Raw genomic sequence first — 20,995 nt, forward strand, 5'->3', positions numbered from 1 at the left:
GTTCACCAGGATGGTCTTGATCTCCTGACCTCGTGATCTGCCTGCCTCAGCCTCCCAAAATGTATATGTGGTATTTCTAATACAGTTTACACAGGCTTTTATCAGAACCAAAATTTCAAAATTTATATTCACCAGAAAATACATTCTACGTTCTGAGGTTATGGAATCAAAAATGACCTGTATGAACTTTAAAGTAAAACTGTATATTCCAAAAAGTTTAATATGGACATAAAAAATGTAATTTAAAACTCTTCATAGTGATTTTACTTCTTGTACCATTTCACCATAGATCCATACATTTTTCTTAACAACTATTCCATGAAGGACCAAGGCAGACACTGTCAGCTATATTTTACATATGAGAAATCAGGCACAAAGTAATTGTCTCAAGTTCACAAAGTTTGTTTCAGATTCAAGGAAAAAAAATAAAAAAACACAAAGCCCAGGCTTTCTTTTTCTATTTAAGTTTGTTCTTTATGTCCTCTGTACTCCGTTCTTCCTCCTATACTCAACACACTTTACTTATGCTGCTTTGTGTACTCCTTGTACTTAAAATAAGAAAGGTACATATAGATATTAAGAATACATAAGGAAGGTCCAAAGAATACAGGTGACTCTTGAAAACATGAACTTCGAAGTGCAAATAGGATTAGGTTTAGCATTGGGTAGAGAGAAGTGCAATACAAATGGAGGAAGTTACCACCAGTCAAACAGGGCACATGCAGCTGTTAATAAGCAAACTACTTAGAAGAGACTGACAGTGTTAAGATGAGAGGAAAATAGACTCAAAATTGAAAACTATTGCAAAAAATTCAGCCTACACTGTAGTACAGTAATCCCTCCTTATCCAAGGAGACACATTCCAAGACTCCCAGTAGATGCCGACAACCCCAAATCATATAGAATCTGACCTATAATAAATGTATTTTTTTGCTATACATACATAACTATGATAAAGTTTAATTTATAAATTAGGCACAGTAAGAATAAAATAAAACAGTTAAAACAATATACTATAATAAAAGTTCTGAAAATGTGTATTCACAGTCTCTTACTCACACATTCTCTCTCAAAGTACTACAATATTCTTGGACCACGGTTGACTGAGAGTAAATAAAACTGCAGGAAACAAAATTGTGGGTGGGAGGACTAGTACATTTCTACCAAATGAGTCAGTATTAATTAATGAAACTCTCTAGAAGTCTATTTGGACTTTAAGAGCGTGTTTTTATTTCTTGTTTAGCTCAGTTAGGATTGAGAAAGAAGGTAGTCCTCCCTGGATGAGAAGCTAGTGTTAAAAATATACTTTAAACAAATTAAATTTAACAAAGTTTAATTGAGCAGAGAATGATGTGCAAATCAGACAGGCCCCAGAACTACAATAGGTGTTCAGAGCAACTCCAGGGCTGCCTCATGGTCAGATAAAACTTGTGGACAAGGAAAGGGAAGTGGCATACAGAAAATAGAAGGGAGGTACAGAAACAGCTGAATGGATTACAGCTGGGTCTTGCCTTATTTGACCCTAGTTTGAACAGTTGATTGTGGTTAATGGAACTTTGATTGCAGTAATTCGCTGAGACTCTGCTACTTGTTGCATGGTAGGTTACAGGTGGTTTATGCGTCGTTAAGTTATAGTTCATTATGTACAGAGGAACCTTTCAGCAAAACTTAAAATATATAACAAGTCAGCTTTAGGCCAAACTGACCCAAAGTTTAACAATCTTCCCTTTTGGTCAGCCTCTCAATTTTGAGAGACTGAACAAAACTTTAGACATTCACATAACTCTGTCACCACTGTAAATAGACTTATTTAGTCTCAAATCCCACTAGAAAATAGCAATGGGTTTTGTAAGGTATGAGCAAAGAAACAGAACAATACGAAAAAAATGCCTGGTTACCATCAAGTTACTTCAGGTTAGTTTTTTGTAAGGGTTAGAACTAAAGGGATCTTATTGTACCAGAATCTCTTGCCTTCAGAAGGAGTGGAGGGGGGGAAAACTGATTTTTGTATCTCTTTGCTTAAAAGTTTTGTTTTGATTATAAGGCATTTAGCCTGAGTGATTCTATTTTAGTTTTCTCTGGTCCGATAGGGCCTAGGGCAGGAGCTCAGTCAAAAACATTGCCCCCTTTTTGATCAGGTTCTTACCTAAGTGAGAGTGGGACCAAACCTTAGGGCATGAGTGCTGCTCTTCTCAGTTACCATCGATTTTAGGTTTCTGGTTTAAATACGCCATTCCTAGGTTGTGTCGTCCTCATAATCATGCTTTTCTTTGAGATTTTGCTATTCCAGTCAAAGAGGGTCCATTTAATGTTCTACAGATGGCTGTATGCAACTATTTAAAACTTTAGAGGCTGGGTGTGGTGGCTTATGCCTGTAATCCCAGCACTTTGGGAGGCCAAGGTGAGTGGATCACCTGAGCGATCAAGAGTTCACTTGATCACAAGATCACAAGATCAAGACCAGGAGTTCAAGACCTGCCTGGCTAACATGGTAAAACCCCATCTCTACTAAAAATACAAAAAAATAGCCAAGTATGGTGGCAGGCACCTGTAATCACAGCTACTTAGGAGGCTGAGGCAGGAAGATTGCTTGAACCTGGAAGGCGGAGGTTGCAGTGAGTTGAGAATGCACCACTGCACTCCAGCCTGGGCAACAAGAGTGAAACTCCATCTCAACAAATAAAAATAAAGAATAAAACTTTTGAGAGAATACTGTAAATCAGGGAGACTAGTATAACTATCAGAAAGACAATGCCAAGAATCTGAATTGTGCTTCTTAGCCAGGATTTCCATGAACCAACCCAACTAAAATACATTAAAGAATTAGCTGGATGAATTCTACTCATTTTAACTAAGCATCTTGTTTGTTAATCCCTTGCAACTGAGTCTCTATAATACCCATTGTGTTCATCCATGTGCAACAAGAAGTGTTGACAACTGCACAGATCCTTCACTATTCTGCCAGTAGGTAAGCTAGGGTAATTCTATTATGTAGTGCAACTTTAGTAAGAGAATAAGTCTACTGTGCAACCAGTGGCTTTGTAGTAGAATCTGCTATAAAGTTTATTTTGAGGAATAAATATTTAACCATTGCCACCACTGCCTCATTTATATTCATTCCAGGCTATGAAAAAGGAGACTTAGCAAATGATGTCGCTCCAGAGGGGTAAAGGCCTCTTGACAATGTTTTTTGTTTTTGTTTTGAGACATACTCTCCCTCTGTCACCTAAGCTGGAGTGCAGTAGTGCGATCTTGGCTCACTGCAACCGCCACCTCCCAGGTTCAAGTGATTCTCCTGCCTCAGCCTCCCGAGTAGCTGGGATTACAGCCATGCATTTTTGTATTTTTAGTAGAGACAGGGTTTCACCATGTTAGCCAGTCTGGTCTCAAACTCCTGACCTCAAATGATCTGCCGCCTTCGCCTCTCGAAGTGCTTGGATTACCGGTGTGAGCCACCTTGCCTGGCCAGCAATATTCTTTTTAACTTGCAGTGTGGGTTAGGAGGAGTGGATCAATGTTCTGTTTCTAACTATGAAGCAACAAAGGTACTACTAAATTTTCTAGCCCACATTGGCCCTTTATCTTCCATTAATCAAGATAAAAGTTCGTGCATGAATACAGCTATCTGCAAAATTCTCCACAAATAAAAGTAAACCCCATGTATACATACAAAGATGCCTTTTCTGATTCTACTGTTTATGGATACATTACTTGGAATGGTGAAATTAGCAGTTTCTAGCCAAGGGTCTGAGGTAGAATTATTACAGGTTGAAAGAACACTGTAGTACCCTAGCACCTAAGTCAGTTTGCAAGAAACTCCTCCTGGGCTTTTGGTGCAAACCTGTCTTGTATTGGTCCTGGTCCTTGTATCCCATAACTGAGTTAAATTAAAACAAGGATTGAGAAAAGGTGGGTCTAGAAATGTGACCAGTAGTATAATTTGAACAAGTTATGTTAGGGATGTTGCTAAAGTTACCTACTGTGTGAACTGAGGGATCCATCAGGTCATGTGAATTCTGTGTTTGGCATGACAGATTAAATGCTCCATAAAGTTACCCACAGAAGGTACTGATTGTGGAAATCTAATTACAGCATTATCCTGCCGAGCAAAAGAGGTATATATAAATAAGAAAAAGATAAGAGTTTCATGATTACCGAAAAGTATTGACCTATAATTCTGGGAAAGTCGTCCATGTCTAGGATACTGTCTGCTTCTGAGTAGAAACTTTTCTGTTGAGTTACCTTAGGATCCACACGGGTGTACCATGTCCAAGAGTATAAAGAAATGCTTGTGAGGTACAAAATGTGGACCCAAGGTTTGAGGTCCCAAAGTTTTGCTGCAGTGTTGGTGGCAAGGGCAGTCTTTCCTTCTCTGATGACACTTCCAGAAGACCTAATCTTTGCATTCTAGATTGTAAAGAGTTTTATTGTCCTCAGCTGGTGGATCATGAAAAACTTCCTTTAACTGGCAAAAATATACCTTGGCATACAACAATAAAGTCTTGCAGTATTTAGTCATACTAGAGTTTAGGAGAGCAGGAGGTACATTAAGTTCTATTATTAGGAGCATAGGCCTTTCCAGTGACTATTTCATAAGGGGTCAACTTATGTTTTCAATTGGAAGTAGACATGACTGTCATCAATTTGCAATGCCTTTGATCAAGGCAATCCAGTGGATTCAGTTAGTTTTGCTTAATGCTATTGTATCTGTAATAATTTAGCTAACTGTTTTACAACTTGTCCAGTGAAACAAGTACCTCTATCACTGGGGATTTCCCCAGGCATACCCCTGGAAAAAACACATTTTTTTTATTATACTTTATGTTCTAGGGTACATGTGCACAACATGCAGGTTTGTTACATATGTATACATGTGCCATGTTGGTGTGCTCATGGAATACTATGAAAATACATTTCTAATAACCTTTAGCTAAGGTTAGCATTGGTCTTCTTGCCTGAAAAAGCTTGTATAGAACCAGAAAACATAGACTGAAAATGGCAATTGAATGAAAATCCCTCCAGAAATGTTCATATGGCCCATCAGGTAGCAGAAATGTACCCAAAGTTTTGATTATGTTTCCAGGATTAGGGATTTGACAAACAAAATATTGATCATAAATCATTTTAATAATTTTAGAAAAGTCTCCACACTTTTTTTTTTTCATGATTTTGATCATTTTATTCCATGATGAGTCATGGAGTGTTGAGTTTTAAGAGTCATGGAGTGTTGAGTTTTAATAATGGAGATGTTAAAGAAGCAGGAAGGACTAGGCAGCTGTTCAGGCTTTCTATGAGTAGACATTTCATATTGAATTTATCTCCTCTGAAATACCAATTTTGTTTCTCCAATTCCAGTGCATAGCACTGTTTATTAAATTAATTATTATAGGTAATTTGATTTGGATCAAGGAGTTCATTCAAATTGCATATTTTAACAATTTCAGTACCAGCTGACTTAGCATGAAAATCTGCCAAAGTATTTGCTCATAATTTAATTCTCCTGCTTGGGTTAGCAGTATTATAAACCAGATATTTTCATTAGAGTTCTGAGGTTTTTAATCCAGTCCAACGGTATAATCTTAAAGTTATCAGACATGTATACTTTCAGAATCTCTTCCATGAACCTCCTTGAAAGCACAGCCCTTTAGGATTATAATAGCTTACAAAGAGCTTTCAAAAAAAGCATCAGAATTAAGCAATTTGCTGTGTACAACCAGACTTAAAACAGTCATGGTTAAAGATGCAATTGACCGGGCGCAGTGGCTCAAGCCTGTAATCCCAGCACTTTGGGAGGCCGAGACGGGTGGATCACGAGGTCAGGAAATCGAGACCATCCTGGCTAACACGGTGAAACCCCGTCTCTACTAAAAAATACAAAAAACTAGCCAGGCGAGGTGGCAGGCGCCTGTAGTCCCAGCTATTCAGGAGGCTGAGGCAGGAGAACAGCGTAAACCCGGGAGGCGGAGCTTGCAGTGAGCTGAGATCCAGCCACTGCACTCCAGCCTGGGCGACTGAGCGAGACTCCGTCTCAAAAAAAAAAAAAAAAAAAAAAAAAGATGCAATTGACAAGGAAACTTGGTTATTCCTGTGGCCTGTAATAATTTAACATAAGAGTAATAGTTATGACTCATAACATACATCAAGACATATCCGAATTTTAGGACTCTCATACAAGTTTGGAAAATGTATTAATAGCATATCCATAGAAATATAATTCATTAAAAGGTTAAACATTCTTTCTTGTTACATGACAGTGCTTCTTGTGTAATTTAACATATCAGATAAGCCTTCGTTTATTATATTTGTTTATTATCTCTCTTTTAGATGCTTCAGGGGACCTCTGGGACATCCAAAGTTAGTTTGAGGTCAAAAAGACTTCATTTTGATTTTGAATTTTGATTTTGGGAAGTCTGTCAATTATGTCAGAGGTTTAAAATAAGTGATCAAAATGGGATCATAGACCATGGTAATAATTATTCATTTAGCCAAAATAATAACCAAAAGATTTTAGAAAGAAAAAACCTTCACTGTTTGATAGAGACTCAATTTTCCAAATAATCAAAAGACCTAATAAAGACAGCAAAAAAACCACACAAAATCTGTTTCCCTTTCTCTCCCTTACCCCTTTTTTGGTTTTTGTAGTTCACTCAAAAGGTGAATGAAAATCTTTTACTCTCTTATTTACAAGCGAAAACTGAATTTTAGTTTTATATTGGTGTACTTTTGATATTAAGGCTCAATTTTAAAAACGCTTATAATACATCTATTTAACCTGAGTCAGTTTAACCACACAAGATTTTTTTTACACTTTAGCTTTCAATAGCCATTTAGTTTTATCTCTACTTTTTTTTTATTTATTCCTTCATTTTAAAACGTTTAAGTCATCTCTAAAATGGAATTTTTTTTTCTTTTAACAAAAATGACATTTTTATATCTTCTTCGTAATCTTTCTTCCCCAAAACACATCCTGTTTTTCTTGTACCCTTTGCAGATGAAATTATTTATCTTTATTTAGTGGTTTTAATCACACACGTTAATGTAGTAGTTTTAATCACACACATTAATGCTAAACACATTAATATTGGAAATAAGAGGCTGGAGTTGCCAAGAGAATGAGCACTCAAGCAGAGAATTGCTCAGCAAGTCAAAGTTTACTTTTGCAGAAGGGTGCTGCTCACAGTTTTGGCTACTCCTGGAGCACCCCAAAGAAAAGACGGAAGGAGTTTTTATCCCTAATGCAGTCCCTACCTCTGTGTCACTCCCGCCATGGGCTGGGGTCGGACCACACAATCTAAGCTGACCCAATTGGCTATTTGTGAATATGTTCCCAAATAAGGAAGGGAAAGGGGACGTGAGTTACAGGTCGAGGCTAGTGGGAAGAAAGAGTTGTTTACAAAGCAGTTAACTAGGGGTGAGGAGGTACAAGGGAGTTGTTTTGAGAAACAAAGAACAAAGAAGTTGAACAAGCTAAACCTTTGCAGAGGAACTCACTGTGCCTTACAATTTCCTCTCTTTTGATTTTTATAATTCTTTCTCTTCAAATTTGTCTAACGTATTTTGGCTTTGTTGTTGTTCTTGATTTTCTAAGAGTAACAGTTTATCTGAATAAGGCAGGGGAGAATTGGAGAAGGTTTTAGGTGAGGGCTGTTTCAATAAGTTTTTGCAGCAATCTGCGGACACAGGGTATAATGCAGCGTCCCACAAGAATAAGTACACCTATGACAATTGCAAGGGAGGTGAGGATTGAGGTCTTGAGTCTCTTTCATTTGCCAAACCATTTTTCCATTAAGTTAGTGAAGGGGTTGATTATTCTGTAATTTTCAGCTAACTCACTGGCTAAGGTAGTAAGACCTTGTAGCACCTTTGTTATGGTTCCATCTCGATTATGGTAAATGTAATTTATCCAATTTACATTTTTATTTATAGTAGACCACCAGAGTAATGCAGATTCAAATACTGTGGCTATTTGATTTCGGGCTCTAAATTCATTTGGTACCCCTCATGCAACTCCGATGGCATCTATATAAATGTGAGGGTCAAAAGACCCACGAGAGGCACTTCTTTTTTTGAGATTTTCCTTTCTGTTTGGTTGATGAAACGCCAGGGTAAAAGGCATGTCCAATTGGGGTACAGTGCAAGTGCTGCTCCAGTTACTTGGCAGAGTACACAATAGTGGTCCACCGCAATACCACCATACATCCAACCGGGGATGAACAAGGGCAGACAGATTGGTTAGCTTCTGAAAAGGCTTGGACTCACTGCATCCCATTAGGCTTCTGAGGAATGCTAAATTTTCCCTTTGTCGTGAGAGACCCAAGGTAAAAATGACATTGTTAACCGGAGGCCAGAAGGCCCTTGGGGGCTGACCTGCAGGGCCTTAAACTTCCAAGAATAGCAGTGAGAGAGTTAAGCATGCCTTATTGCCCCAAGCTGCAGGGTCTTGCAAGAGAGCTATCATACAACTCATACCCTGTTGGTTGGAGGACCATCCAATGGAAAGGGAACAATTTGGGTTTCTGGCCTGCCTGTTGCACAAGTGTAACAATCGCTCTTATTTAGGGTGTGAACAGAATATTTAATCCATTCCGGCCAGGCATTTACATCTTGATACCCAGTTTCTATGGCTAGGGTTTCTTTTAAATCCTTAACTTCTACAATGTTTACTCTAGTTTCATCATTGGGTACGTAAAGAACAGCTGTTTGATTGGAATAAGGTTTAGACGGCGGAGGAAGGGAAGAGGGTAGAGGAGCAATGAAGTGCATTTCAAAGGATCCTATAGGGTCTATTCCAGGAACATCAGCTTCTATGCCATAGAAGCGACCTAGAGTGGGGTTAGTATTGGTAGAGGTGGTGACAGTAATAGAGATTTGCACAGGGTTACATTGTTGGAGTTGACAATTAGAGGGAGTTGTCTTTTTTGTAAAGTGGATGTAAGGCTTTAGGTTAGTGGAACCTCCTCCTGGGGAGGTCCAGCCTTGATACTTGATTGTCCAGACCACATCCCCACCAACCAAAACAGAACTTCCCATGACTGCCCTGTGCTCATTTGGTGCAGGAGTACTTTTCTGAAGAGGCTAGCTTTCTTTGGCTTTGGAATAAGATGTGAAGTAGCTGGGGAGAAGAGGAAAAGGAGGAAGAAATAGATTAAACTTTTCTTTTTAACATTACTCTGGTGGGAGTTGGCCCTGGGAAATGGTCCATGGCTTTGGAGAGGGCGATGCCTTTTTGACTCGCGTATGATGGGTCCACCCCTTTTCAGCAGTTTTGACTGCTGTCTCAGTTGTGAGGAGCACAAGGTAAGGTCCTTCCCAGGTGGACTCATGCATTCCCTCTTTCCAGCTTTTAACAAGGACGTGATCTCTGGGTTGGCGCTGGTGAACTGGAAATTCTAGGGGTGGAGTCTGCGGTAAGAGACCTTGAGTCCTAAGGGAGGAAAGGGTGGAAGACAGACCAAATATATAGTTTTTAAGGAAATGATCTTTTGTTTCAAATGTAGGAAGGTTACTAGTAGAATTTAACCCGTAGAACCATTGGTGGTTGTGTGAGATTCTACTAATAAGAGTGTAAGGATTGGGAACAACAGCGTGGGTGGTTGGAATTATTTGATTAATAGCCCTTAGGTTTGTACTAACCAATATGACCCATCTGTTTTCCTTACAGGCAATATGGGAGTGTTATAAGAGGACATACAAGGTTCAAGGAGTCCATCATGGACAAGGCTTTCATTATAGGTTTTAAACCTGTTCTAGCTTTTAAAGGAATAGGGTATTGTTTTCTTTTTACTACTTCCCCAAGAATTTTTAATTTCACATGGATTAGAAGGACTGGTAGTTTTCCTTGATCACCTTCTCTTGACCAGATACTAGAATGGATATACTCTTCATCTAAGTAGTGAGTAAGTTTAGGGAGTTGAGAAATTTTCCCTGGTTAACATAGGGGCCTAAACCTAATTCTAGCATTAAATCTCTTCCTAGTAGGTTAGTTCCTGCCTCTAGTATTAACAAAAATTTTATGTTAGCTGATTTATTTTTGTATATGACTTTTGTTTCCTCTAAAATTTTTGCTTGAAATCTTTCTCCCTTCACTCCTGAAATAAGGAGTTGTTCTTGTGAACAAATTACACCAGATGGGGAATGACAAACAGAGGAGTGAGCCACTCCTGAGTTGATTAAGACAAGTAATAAGCTCAGAGTTGGGTCCCACCTCTAAATATATCAAAGGCTCTTGGTGGGATTCAAGATAGAAAAGACAGAGCCTCCATTCTTCCTCAAAAGCCATAAGTGGGATGACTTCCTTGTCTTTTTCCCACTTAGGGCATTCTCTTTTAAAGTGACCTATTTTCCATATTTGAAATATTTGTTTTGCCTTTTTCCTCTTTTTATTTCCTGGCCTTCCATCTTTATTCCTTTGCCTCCTGCGTAGGCTCTGACAGCCAGGTATTTGGAAGGCTTACAGGTTCTATTTCCCTGGGCTCCCTGTTGAAGAGTCCCCTGTTGTAGTGTGGACAGCATAATTTTTGCCTTTTGCTTCTGCCTTTCCTCATCCCTTCATACATATACCTTTTGGGCCTCTCTTAAAAGTTTCTCTATGGGACAGTCTTTCCAATTTTTATCTTCTGTAATTTCCTTGTAATATCTGGCCAACTATTGGTGACAAAGTGGAGTTTTAGCATCTCTTGTCCCAGGGATTCTTGTAATTCTGGCCAGCATACTTTCTCATTTGCTCCTTAAGCCTATCTAAGTACCCCATAGGTCCTTTATCCTTTCTCCACTGTATATTAAAGGCTTTGGTAATATTCTGGGTGTGGGGCACCTGTTCTCTAATTCCTTTAATTATCATTTCCCTTAGGTCTCTTGTATTTCCTCAGTGGGCTATTGGAGGGAATTTTATTGTCTCCCTTATACTTTTTATTTTCTGCCTTGCTTGAGATATTTCTCATCCTGGAAGTTTTAGGTGTTTCCCTGAGTTTTCTGAGTCTGTGGGGCTCAACCTCTCTTACTAGAGATTTCTTGCACCCTTTGCCCTGGAGGCTTAACGCCCCCAGTGGAGGTTTCCTGCACTACTCTCCTTTCACTTCACACTCAGTTGTGCATCCCATTCACACACATTCAACTTATCAGGATGTCTTGACCACCAAGGAAGTACTTCACCGCCCCTGTGGTTTTCCTTACCTTGGTTTTTGCACAAAGTTACCTGGTTACTGTGGTATCTGTAGGCCTTTTCATCCCACATTGCTGAGAGTCTGGGTTTATTAGTCAAACTCGGTGGGTCTTGATTCCTTACCCCCAAGGCCACTGCAGTGAGGCAGCGGAACGTGTCTCCTCATAAGAGGGGATCAGAGACCCTTCCCCAGAGGAGAATGGGATCCCGGATGAACACCTAGGTTGTTGGAAATAAGAGGTTAGAGTTGCCAAGAGAACAAGCACTCCAACAGAGAGCAAAGGCAAAGGCAACAGAGAGCAAGGCAAAGTTTACTTCTGCAGAAGGGTGCTGCTCACAGTTTTGTCTACTTCTAGAGCACCCCAAAGAAAAGAGGGAAGGGGTTTTTATTACTAACACAGTCCCTACCTCTATGTCACTCCCCCCATGGGCTGGGGTCAGACCGCACAATCTAAGTTGACCTGAATGGCTATTTGTGAATATTTTCCCAAATAAGGAAGGAAAGGGGGATGTGAGTTACAGGTCGGGACTGGCGGGAAGAGTTGTTTACAAACCAGGTAACTAAGCCAGTAACTAGGGTTGAGGAGGTACAAGGGAGTTGTTTATAGGAATGAAGAATAAGGAAACTGAACAAATTAAACCTTTGAAGAGGAACTCACAGTACCTTACATTAATAACAATTTAACTCTTAGTAACCTTAATTTCCAGTGAAAATCCTAGGATGTGAGCCATTTTGAACTGTTTTATATCAGTATTTATAGATGAAAACAATGTTATAATTTTTAGAAAGTCATGTTTCCTCACTTCTTTGTTTCTTAACATATGCAAATATATTTTGCTTCTCTATACTATATAAAAGCAAGATGTTGGAATATATAAACAACTTATGTTGAACAATTAATGTTTCAGGATTTTAACTTGCTTAGAAATGATTCAGATATTTAATGAGTATCTATTACTTAATTTAACATTACTTTAAGGTTTTAAATTGCTGAAAGAGTTTTGAAACTCCAAGTTCAATTGTAATTTTAATGCCATTTGCCTTTGCCTACATTATTAGTTCTTAACAATTATACTTGGATTGGTTATTTTTAAAAAGCTGACTATTGAAGAAGTTTAGAAAATACTACACTAAAATATGTCACTTTGGTATATTATTGCTACCAATAGTTAAACAAAGCAAGGCTTTTTGAATTCCTTGTCTATTTTCCAAAGGAACTCAATTATGCTTAATACTTTCCTTAGGTGTTCCAGCAACCTTGGAAGATTAACTTTTATCACAGGAAAGGAGACTTCACATTCAGACAAACCTTGACACAAACCATTATCCATTCTTCTAAGGGTCCATTCATCTTTCCTAAAAACTATTTACTAGCTCGGGCCTAAATACCATCATTTGCCAAAACCAAGGAAGGGAGGGTTTAGGTGAAGCCCTGGTTAAGATAAGATGGCCAGAAAAAGCACCTTAACAAAGTTTGGCTTGTTACACAAATTTAAACCAATGCCTTTTTCATTGTAAGTATTTCCAGTGACAGTCCTCCCTCTCTTCCCAGTGCCCAGAAGCAGACATCCTTACAAATGGAAATTTCCATTGTAAATGTAAATTTATTATACAAAAGCATTTCAAAATAGCCAGCTAAATGCCAGAAAGGTATATTTTAGAAACCAATTTTAGTTCCATAGGTGGTCTTTTTAACGTAGCTTCTATTTCTTAGCTAAAATTACTCAGTTTAGGGTGGAGTCCATTAAGAAAGAAGGCAAAGAAAACATTATCTACACCTGGACTCAGCACGAATAACCAACAGGTTAACAGAGTCAAAGTTTTAAAATCAATTAGTCACTCATGCTTTCTATTTGCCTTTTGTAAAGAGTCTTTTAAAAGGGACAATAAAAATATCAAAATCTTTTTATAAGTTTCTACACATCAGTAGGCATCCCCGGGTGAGCCTACTTTGGGAGCTGTCATTTGTAAATGCATTTCTTAAAGTGTAATGTTGTTCATTTGGAATGTTCCACCATAATTTAAAATTATGTTTAGTAATTATGTTTTGCCATTTTAGTAAGTATTTGCTGCCTCTGGAGCCTAATACCTACATATATGTAAAGGTAGGTATAGCATGAAGGGTAGAGTAAGTCCTTCAGAAATTAACATTTTTATACTCTCTCTTGGCTTTGCCTCTGTGATCTTTGTGATCAACTTAGCCAATGAGATTTCCCTATCTCTAAGCATGTAAGAAAAAGAAACAAAAAGAATAGAACACAAAATCCCTATGAATTTCTGGAAGCCAGAATTTGCACTCCTTGCAGTATTGCCATTGCTGCCAGTTTATGTGTGACCCACCTATATATTGGAGGCTTATATCAAGATCCAATCGGGTTCGTTTTTGGATTCAATCCAAAACTAGAATCAGTCCAGTTTATGTCCTAATTTTTAGCCCAGTGTGGATAAAAAATTTGCTTGAACAAACTCAGATAGCTCAAAATACAAATCTCTAAAGTTTTCAAAATTGACAAAAAAACTTACCTTCCCTAGTTGTTGTGAGACAGCAGCGGACACAGTGGGCTCATCAGGTACCTTGCTTGGCCACACGATCCTCCTGGGGGTCACTGGAAGCTCTACTTCAGATTCCGCTTGTAATACCACCTGTTAAAAGAAAAACTTTAGACAAATTTAACAGAATTTAACCGAGCAAAGAATGATTCACAAATCAGGCAACCCCTAGGATCTAGAGTGGGTTCAGAGGAAAACCAGGGCTATCTCGTGGTTGAATAAAATTTATGGACCAAAAAAAGAAAGTGGCATACGGTACACATGTTGCAGGACTTTTCCTTAGTTCTGCTAAAGATGGGATTCTTTGTCTCATGGCCACAAAAATTTAGGCTCACAGACAATTTGAATGGTAAGACAGGGTTTTATTGGGTGAAAAGGAAGAAAAGGAGGAAACAGGGACTCTTGCTAAGCCACTGTCCCTGCTAGAGTGCTTCCTGCCTGGCCGTTCGAATCCCAGGTTCCACAGGAAGAGGAGGGGCCAGGCTCCTCTCTGCTGCAAATGTCATGAACTTCCCGAGTCTCCACTTCAGTGGGCAGGCTGGTTGGAGTGTCTCCAGGGAACCCCTCCCACCCGGCTCTCTCAAATCAAGTGAGGTACAGAAACAGCTAGATGGGTTACAAATAGACATTGCCCTTATTTCAACCTGACTTGAACATTTGGCTGACTGTGGTTGACTGACATTTGGCGACTGTGATTGGCTAAGACTCTGCTACTTGTTAGACATGTAGGTTATAATCTCTTTACACATCAAGTTGGCTTGCAGTTTATTATGTATGGAGAAATCTTTAGGTTGAACTTAAAACATACAAAAAGTCAGCTTTAGGCCAAATTTAATTTAAACCTAGAAAATTGCCTTATGCAAACAAAACCTTAAGACCACTTCAAATATCATATGTTCATCTTGACCCATTCATATATTTTCAGCACAATTTTCTCTAGTAAATGTATTTTCATGTATTACAAACATTTCACTCAAAACTATTCTACAACTAGAAGAAAGATAGTGTTCCACATAGAGAAGAAAGCATTGAAAAGTTGTTTTTTAAAATGGTGGTGAGAAAACTACAAATAAAAAAAATATTTCCTGTGTTTTTATTTTATTTATTATCATTAGTGCATTTTTTGAGACAGGGTCTCATTCTGTTGCTCAGGCTGCAGTGCAGTGGTGCAATCTTGGATCACTGAAGCCTTAACCTCTCGAGTAGCTGGGATTACAGGTGTGCCACCACTCCCTACTCAATTTTGTATTTTTTGTAGAGATGGGGTTTCACCATGTTGCCCAGACTATTTTGGCTTTTTGAAAAGATTTATTCTGGTACTCCCTTCCTTTCTGTCTCTAGTTTGATTCTGTACCAAGTCCTATCATTTTTCCTCCTGAATATTGTGACCTTAACTTTATTCCAATTGTCAATCGTACCATATCTATATCGTTTGATTGGTCTACCCTTTCCACTCTTGGCTCTCTTCAATCTGTCAAGGTACTATTATTTACCTTTCAGATGAACAAAGATCTAAGTTTGAAAACATACTCCATTGATGTGGCTATGTGAAAAAAAGTTATTCTTACATACTGTTAGTAGGAATACTGTTAGTAGGAATTCAAACTGTTACAAACCCTATGGAGGGTATATGGGCAATACGTATAAACCTTTATTTTTTAAAAAATTATTAATTTAATAAAGACAGAGTCTCACTATGTTGTCCAGGCTGGTCTCAAATGCCTGGGCTCAAGCATTCCTCCCGACTTGGCTTCCCAAAGTGCTGAGATTACAAGTGTGAGCCGCTATGTCCAGCCCAAAATTTCTCATATTTGTATATTTTTACCCAGCATCCACCTGCAGGAATCTAGCAAAAAATATGAAAAGATATGTGTAACACATTATGAAATGAACAACTGCAATGGAAAGACAGGAAACCACCTATGTGTCTATCAAGTGGAAAATGGTTGAATAAACTATAATACATTTACCCTTTGGGGTGCTGTAAGATAAAATGTGGCATATTTCTTTATACTACTATAACATGATTTCCAGCATATATTGGGTGTAAAAGACAAGGTGAAGAAAAGTACATAAAGTACGCTACCATTTATCCATGAAAAGGAGGACATTGAAACATAAATGGGTATTTGCTTATATATTTTATTAAAAAATTATCATCAAATAGAAATCATTATATGGGTTGGGTTGTTTTGTATATTTAATTTTGTATACACATAATTACATAACAATGAAACAAAAGTAAATTAAAAAATGCTAAAATCTAAAGCAAGATGAAACACGTAAACTTGTATATCAAATTAGAGGCACAACTAATAGAGTTAAACAAGTGACCAAAAACAATGTGATTTGACCATATATTCCTAGGAGTATATGCCCTATGGACAAGCAAGACTGCAACAGGACTTAAAATGGTTTTAAGCAATCATAATGTTGGGAGTCACATTGGGACTTTTCTCTGGTCCATTAGGTGATTACAGCAAAAAGTGATTATTTCAGTGCCATGAAAATCAGGGTTCTTAATGTGGGAGAAAGGAGATACACATGGAAGACTGAAAGATTAGGTAAAAACCCTGTGATCTCAAATATGAATTGAAAGAATAAATACAAGAAATATTACATCTTTAAAACAAAACTTTATCCATGAAAAGGCCTAAAAACAATGATCCCCCAGCACTATTATTACCTGTATTGTAATCTGCAAATACTATTTCCCATAAAGGAGCCAACGTTTCTTACATAAATGGCCAAATTCATATCTGGCATAGTTAATGGACATGCTGAACTCAAAACATTTTGTCATACCTGAAAGCAAGGAAGTGACCACAGATTATTACCTGAAGTACTTTCTATTGCCTAAAGGTGAAAAAATTTGAGTATTGACTATTAACTGAATTGAAATTCAAACATGTTTAAATCTCTGTTTATAATGATACTTTAAAAGCCCTCATTGATCATTATTTTGACAACTTGTAAATTAAAGGAAAGAATCAACCATATTATCTTCCTTCCATTTACAAACTATATCTTCCTTCCATTTACAAACTATATGTCAGGGACCAAATAGTTAATAGGAGGAAAGTTTTGTGTTTTTTTTGTTTTTCTTTTTAACAGGAGTATTTCAACTAGTAAATGAATGCAGAATGATTGAACTTGGTTACAATTTTGTGTATCCTGAGGAAATAATGGTCTAGGCCATGATCCTCAATGGCTGTGAACCAAAAGGAGAGACAACCCCTTGAATTACAGGGAGCCACCATGAGGTTATTCTTGCCAAATGGTCAATGCAGAATCTGATCAAGCCCCTAATCCACCAATTATTTACAGAAAATACAGGAGAGAGAGGAATGTATTAAATAATACCATGGGTAGTCGATCCACATTTCAGGCCATGAGAAATTTTATAGGACAAAATGTCCTATTTAAATTGGACAATTTAATAAAACCAATTTAAAATCAATTTTAAAAAAACCCAAAAATGTAGAAGGAACCTATAGAGAAAACAACACTTAGGGGATATATCAACCAATTACAGTACATGGACCTTATTTAAATTTTAAACTATAAAAAATTATCCATCTATACACATATACATATATTTGTTTATACATAAAAGTTGGGAAAATCTGAACACTGACTAGATTTAATATTTATAATATTGTTTATATTCTAAGTATGAAAATGGTTTTGTGGTTAAATTTTTTAAAGGAGACTTTATATTTGAGAAATGAAAACTGACGTATTTATAGAAGAAAAAATATGCCTTGGATTTGCTTCAAAATAAGCCAGGTTGAGGACAAGTGCAAGAGAAATTATATATAAAATAAGTATTGGCTGTAAGTTAATAATTGTTGAAGCTGAATGATAAATGAATAGAAGTGATTATTTCTTCCATTAAAAAAATTTCATTTGAAAAAAAGAGAGAAAAGCAAGCCCTGAATATATTTGTCCTGCCATCTTGCATCAACCCCCTCTCTGTCTCTTTGTGGGTGATCCACCCTATCCACCTTTACCTTTTGAGCATCTTTCCTGCCGAGGGATTTTCTGTGCTGTGCTGCCTATGTGGAGCTCTCTTCTGCACCATCTGTGCCGCCTTAATGCCTACTCCATCCTTCGGACTTTGGTTCTGCTTTTGCTTCTTCAAGGACATCTCTGACTTCTCTGATTTGGTCAGATCTCTCTGCTTTAGGCCTCTGCATTATCATCTACCTCTGCTTTCTAACACTCGCACACTTAGAATTTTGTGAAAATTTGTATTTCTGTTAGCGCCACTAAATTCTAAGGTACCTAAAGGCAAAAGCCATGCTCATTTCATTTAACACAACAGCCTGGTATATCACTCAGTACACAGTACTCTGTTTGCTGAATGTTATACCACATCTGTTAAAAATCAGGTAATAAGAAGCAAGAGGTGTACCCACTAGGGATAAAAACAGTTCACGTTTCAGTAAGTATAGAAGAGAAAGTGATTTTTCTGGGTGGAAAAAGCTGGAGTAAGTTTTTCTGATTTTATTTCTTATGATATAAAAATGAAAATAAATTAATAAAAAGCTACCTACTGTTATTAGATATAAGTCTATTTCCAGTCCTAAGGATAGTAGGTATGATTTTAAGTGGAGAAGGAAAAGTGAGATGTAGTCTTCTGTGTCAATCTCTGGCTTAGGTTTTAATATATAGAGAGAATTTTTATTGCAACATGACTATGTACTTCTACAAAGTTACCAATAATGCTTCCAGAGATGGCTACAGTGTCCTATAGGGTAAAGTCACCTCTGAGTAGAAAGGGCTGATTGCGTTCTAACTTGTTTTGTGAATCTGACAGGTGACATACACTGAGGGATCAGTAAGCTCAGAATTGTGCACTTCAGTGGTTATTTCTGCTCTCTTTTCTGGAAAGCTCTACAATGGGCCATTAATATTTGGAGCATAAGGAATGTGGCCTTCTCAAAACTTCAGAATTCACAGCACAGAACGTTGTTAATTACAGAAATATTGGATACATGCAGCTTCCTAGCTTCTTAAGTATTTTATGTTATCTGTTGCAAAACACAATCCAGTTACTTGCTGAGATGCAATTCCTCATTCACACAGAAAACCAAATTGTCAGCAACAGCTAGTTGGGATCAGTAAATCTTCTCAGGTTAGTACTTGGAAAGAAAGCAGGCTGTAAAAAATTAATTGAGACACATGTGTTTGAATAGGGAGCAGGAGAGTGGCAGGCATTTTTATTCTTCTGCTTTAAGTTGGAACCATGTGGCAACTCTGCTGTAAAAATGATAATGTACAGCCAGTTGTATAATCTTAGAAATTCTTAAGCATACAAACAAATCTGATTTGTTTCAAAAATGGGTCATTCAGATAGGAGTTTTACTAGAAACAAGATGGGAAATTTAGGGCATTTAGTTGGAAGAAAATAAAAGTTAACCTCGTGATAATGAGGAAGAAAATCTTAATAGTTTAGAAAGAATATGTTCTAAGAAGCATTTGGTGGGTAAAAGAACTACTAAGATTTAATGTCAGTGTTCTAGACCATTTCTCTTCCCCCTGACACCCCCCGCCACCCTTTTTTATCTTCTAATGATTATAGTTTATTACAGTGGTTCTCAGACTTGAGTATAGGCAAGATTTATCTAGGGAACATCTTAGAAATGCAGATTCCTCTACCTTCTCCCTAGTAAATCTGATTTAGGAGGTCTGGATCAGGTCCTAGAATCTGCAGTTTTGCTCAGTGCCATAGTGGTCTTAACAAATGTGTTCCCTGGACTACAATTTGGAAAACACAGATGAATAAAACCGACTGGGATATATGGCTAAAAACTCTTGAGCTGCACTAGCAATAAAATTGCTATATCATAAAGCTAAATAATGTCAGGTGCAAACATTCAATATTTGTTAAGTGATTAAGGGCTCTCATAGGACTGTAATCTAGTTTAAATAACACAAGTTATTTAAATAAGTAACAGTCCTATGAGTGATTACAGTCCTATGAGTGCCACTAAATTCTGGCTGTGGGCTACCATCTCAGGAAAATAGGGTGAGTACTTGTGCCCCACACACTGCTATAGAGTTCAGTATCGGGTAGGTCAGTGTTTTAGAACAATATAATATTTTGGTTAAGTGCATAGGCTTCAGACTCAGGTTTTTACAATCTTTGTTATAATGCTGTGGACTCTCTGTTACTTTGAGAAATTCATTTAGCCTCAGTTTCCTCATCCTTGAAATAGGAGAGTCTGACTTTATAGGAATGCATAGTGCTTAGATGAGAAAATGTTTACAAAGTGATAAGTGCAGTTCCTGGAATATTGTAAGCACTTAGTTTTTTAAAATACACGGTTTTGGCCTTCATAAAGATAAACTTTATTGTCAAGAGGAAGGCAATGACCCCCTGGGAAACAGGGTTCTTGTAATAGCCCAGCAAAATGGAGTTGAAGATTTGAAGTCTGGGTTTTTATGCACTTAAGACATATTGCCTTGAAAATCATGAGAAACAGTGATTGTCTCACCTAGTGACCATGGCTACACATACATAAGTAAAGTGTTTTAAATAATTATTTTTAATAATTTGAGTAACGTTAAAAAGTAACAAAGACTACAAGAAATATAAAAAGTCATGTATATTACTGAGGCTTACCTATGTTGCATTTCAGTACAACTATATCATTGCTGGACATGGAGAAGGTTTATTTTATTATTATTATTTTTTATTTATTTATTTTTTTTTTACTTAGGCCCATACTTGCTCTCTAGTTCCTGGAATAAGAACCAAACAAAAAATAGATATTTTTGCCATGACCTCCAGGAAACTTTCTGGATTCTTTATTCATCAAAGAAGAACCACTCCCCTAAATTTTAACAATGATTTTAACAATTATTTTATGGGAGAGCACATCTGAAAACATTTTCCTACTACATAGTAATTATACAAAATATGTTGGTGATTATAATTACTATTTTATATTATTTTACTTGTTAGATATTAAATGTGCTTCCTCAAAAATAAAAATTCCCCTAATAATCCTAGAACTGACAAATATGCCATTCTTTGTATTTATTTATATGTACATATATATATATATATTTTTTTTTTTTAATTTATTTTTTTTTTTTGAAACGTAACCTTGCTCTGCAATCTTGGCTTACTGCAACCTTCATCTCCCAGGTTCAAGCAATTCTCCTGCCTCAGCCTCCCAAATAGCTGGGATTACAGGTGCTTCCTACCATGCCTGGCTAATTTTTGTATTTTTATTAGAGACGGAGTTTCACCATGTTAGCCAGGATGGTCT

General features: G+C 37.3%; 1 long non-coding RNA gene across 1 annotated transcript in view; it reads right to left on the bottom strand.

The window, feature by feature from the left end:
- LOC139363731 (uncharacterized) overlaps window positions 1-20,995 on the bottom strand; it is a 128,267-nt gene that overhangs the window by 25,664 nt on the left and 81,608 nt on the right. Inside the window, exons 2-4 of the long non-coding RNA XR_011624562.1 lie at window positions 13,686-13,805; window positions 11,195-11,380; window positions 3,981-9,424 (exon numbers count right to left, since the gene is read on the bottom strand). This is a non-coding gene — a long non-coding RNA (uncharacterized lncRNA). The remainder of the gene's footprint in view (window positions 1-3,980; window positions 9,425-11,194; window positions 11,381-13,685; window positions 13,806-20,995) is intronic.

This window comes from Macaca nemestrina, chromosome 6, assembly GCF_043159975.1.
Source record: "Macaca nemestrina isolate mMacNem1 chromosome 6, mMacNem.hap1, whole genome shotgun sequence".
NCBI lineage: Eukaryota > Metazoa > Chordata > Mammalia > Primates > Cercopithecidae > Macaca > Macaca nemestrina.